The following is a 3,866-nucleotide window of genomic DNA, read 5'->3' on the forward strand; positions in this document are numbered from 1 at the left end:
CAAATCCGCTTCCTACACCCACCATCACATCCTCAATTCCACCAAAAACACAACTACTATTGGATGCAATTGATTTGAACCAGGCATTACACAGTCCTTCTCAATCACCTATCAATGAGAATATGCCTCAACAAATGACTGAGTCTGTTGTATCATTCATTGCTAACCCACCAACACAACCTGAGGAGGTTACACCCATTGAGTTACAAGTAACTCTTTGTGGTAATCCAAGTGAAGCAGCCACTACAACTGTTGAACCTACAGGTTTACAGTTGGACAGTGGTTACATCAATAAGACTTCCTTGGAGGCAATTCCTTTTATAGCACCTCTGCCAACCACCAGTGGATTTATTTATCCTACTGGCAACATCAAAAGGTTGTCAAGTGTTGAAGGAAGAAGACCCAGTACCAAGAAAAAGGGGCATCAGTGGTTAAGGTTTGGAGTAAACTCCCTACTTCTACCACTGATAAAACCACTGTTAGTGGGAAATCAGATGATCCCATTAATTTGGGTGATGGTTTAAAGTACCAGAAATTGACGGCTCGTGTTGAAAAACTTGATAACTCTGTTGCAGAACTCAAAGATATGCTACAACAGTTGTTACAAGTACAAAAGGTACAATCCACCGCTGTTCCACCTCAAGCACCTGCTCTCCAACAGGCACCTGCTACAAATGAGCTCTGGAATCTATTTCAACCTTTTCTCCATCATCAATCACAAATAACAGATCAGCAACATGAAAAACATGTTCAACAATTGAGAAATGCTATGGAGTCTAGGTACAAAGACACTCAGGCTGATCTAAAGGCTCTCAAAACTCAGATCTTGCACTCCAACTGCTCCTCCACCAGTGTTCTTCATTGATCAACTCCCCGAAGATAATGCCAAAAAGGGGGAGAAAATTCAGGAATGGAGAAGGAAAGGAATAACAGATGGTCTCTACCTCGCACCAGAAAATTCCAATATGACTAAACAGATTCCTTTGCCAGATGGGAGTAAGAAAATTGATGTGACCACAAATGCACTTGCAGAAGCACTTGCATGTGTAAAAAGGGATAGAGAGGCCAAAAAGAAAGCCAGGGTGGATTATCCGGATCAGGGTACTTCAGGGTCAAGAGATGATGAAAATCTCATTGATGAAAAGAAGAAGCCTACTAGAAAAGTAAGGCTACCCAAATCCATTCCGGTCAGACGTTCAAAGTCTGCTCAAAAACCACCACCTAAAACAGCTGTTGTAACTCCTGGTGTATCAGCTGCTGTTGGTACTTCAGTAGTTTCAACATCTGTTCCCACTTCAACACACATTATATCCAATGCATTACCTCCATCACCACCAAAATCACAATCACCTCCTGTCAAAAGGCAGAAGACAGCAGTTGTTATAACTTCTGCTGTAAAGACAACAGTAGTTGGAACACTAGTTGTTTCAACAACTATTAGTCTATCTCAAACCACTGCCACTACAACCACCTTTCCATCCAAAACATCATCAGTCCCTCCTCAAATAAAGAGGAGAAGGCTAATTCCTAAAGATGATGTCACTTCACCATCCCCAACATCTTCAAAACCTTTAGCTCTTGTCAATATACCAAAACCAGTTCCACTCTCTTCTATTCCAATGCACAAGCTTTTACCTCCTGCAGGTGTTCAATTTCCTCTTGAACTGGAAGCAGTTAGATAAGAAAAAAAATCCTTTTATACTGAGGATGACCCTGCCAAAAGGAGTTTGCCTTCAATCAAAGGATATCCCTGGCCCAAAAACATTGAAGAATATTTGAAGATAAAGGCCAAGCAAGCAGAGGATATCTCAAAAAGAAACACACAAGGGAAATCTGACAAAGAAGTATCAAGATACTACCAATATCTGCTCACACAAGTCAGTTCCCTAGAACGTTTTGCAAAGAATGTCAGTCAACAAATTTCAGAAAGAGCAGCTGAAACTTTGAAGAAAGACTACATTGAAAGCATTATTTTTTACAAGAAATACAAAGGAGAGAGACACATGTACAAAGAGTGGACTGTTCCAGAGCTTGAAGCTGAAGCAGCCAGAATTCAAGATATGATAAAAAGGAAAGTCACTCACACTCCTCCTGATTGGGCAAAGTTCAAAAGGAATGTACTTGAAAAGCAGTTGGAATTAAAGAGAATGAAAGAAGAACTGGTTGTTGCTGAATTTGGCACTAAAAGACAAGTTGCTAGATGGAAAGAAGATTTGGTCAGGTCAACCTACAAAAGGTTGGAGGAATTAAGAAAGAAAGATCCAAAAATTCCTCAAAAACCTGACTACCCTGAAGCAGCAGTTTCAAAAGGACCATCAAAGCTGCAAATCAGGAGATCCACTGCTCCAGCTGGTAATGCCATCTACAAAAGAAGGACACAAAGCCAGTTAGGAGTTGAAACTGTTCAAGAAATTCTTGCTGGAAATGCTGTTTTAAAAGAAGGCTTGTTAAGAACGTTAAAACAAGAACTTGAACAGGAAAACTCTGCTACCACTGCTCAGCCAGTGATGAACAGGCCAGCCTCACCAAATACTTCTGCAAATAAACATCTCCCAAGAAACCCACCAGGCTCAAAAATACAAAAGTGGGCAACTGACAAACAGACCTGCGTATTGACTTTGCTCAGGTCTAGTGGAGAAGTGGAGAAAATATCAAGGGAACAAGCTCTTGGCCTGAGTCTTGAAGATTTGCAGGATCTCCTTGATCTTCCACTTAGCAGGGATGATGAAGATACAAATGCCCTTGACTTTGAATTACAATTTAAAGGTCAGATAAGGGAGCTGTTAATGAGGCAATAAAATATCCACAAATAATGAAGGGTTTTGGCATTATCTGTTCCAGGGGGAGATTGTTGGGATTGAACCCTATCAGAGGAACAGATAATTAAAGCCAAAACTGGATCAGAACAGTGGATTCTGAATAAGCAGATGCTGATATACAAATCTCTCCCCTTGAAAGTGATTACAACTACTGATGACCTCCTATCTGCTGATCTTGCTAAACTGCTGACCCATAACTGCTGCTCAACTAAAGATCTGATGGAAGACTAAAGTCCTGCTGATTCAATCTACTGCCTTGAGTCAAGCACTGCTGATCCGGACAAGTGCTGCTGGGTTCACAGCAGTAGAAGGTTGCAGCAGCTGTTCTAAAGTCTGTTTTGTAATAGAATGTATTAGCAGTAGTTAACACAAGCAGTGTCTGTATAGATCAGAGGTTAGAGTTTGTTAGGAGGTTAGATGTCACTTTCATTGTGACATCAGCAAAGATGCTCAGTAGTTTGCAAGTGCCTATAAATAGTTCAGTACTTTGTACTGTTCTATTAGCTCTTTACATCATTCGTCTTCTTTGCACGAACAAACTACTGAGCTTGGGTTGAGGGGGAGTTTGCATTCATACATCTATCTTTGTAATCGTTGTTGAAATTAAATTCAATCATTCGGTTCATTGTGTAAAAGATGTTTGATTAAAGTATTACTCTCATTTGATTGTATGCAAAGTTTGTTTTCATTTTAATTCCGCTGCACAACTCATCCATTTTCATCTTAACTTTAAACACAAAATACAATCAAAAAGAAACTCAGATCCAACAATTACCTTAATAATTTCTCCTCAAGTAATCATCTATATATCTATTCCAATTATCAGATGCCTACCTTTTCCCTTTTGAATCAATCATAATATACATTTAAGATTGACATACATTATTTAGAAGAATATGTGTATATGTGACCCATGACATTGTATTTATGGGTTACCAAGATATATATATATAATACATAAATTACTTTCTGTAATTGAAAACTTTAGTTATAACAATATAGCGGATATATATAAGATTAAATATTAATATATAGTATAAACTTAAA

Source organism: Helianthus annuus, chromosome 12, assembly GCF_002127325.2.
Source record: "Helianthus annuus cultivar XRQ/B chromosome 12, HanXRQr2.0-SUNRISE, whole genome shotgun sequence".
Taxonomy (NCBI): Eukaryota; Viridiplantae; Streptophyta; class Magnoliopsida; order Asterales; family Asteraceae; genus Helianthus; species Helianthus annuus.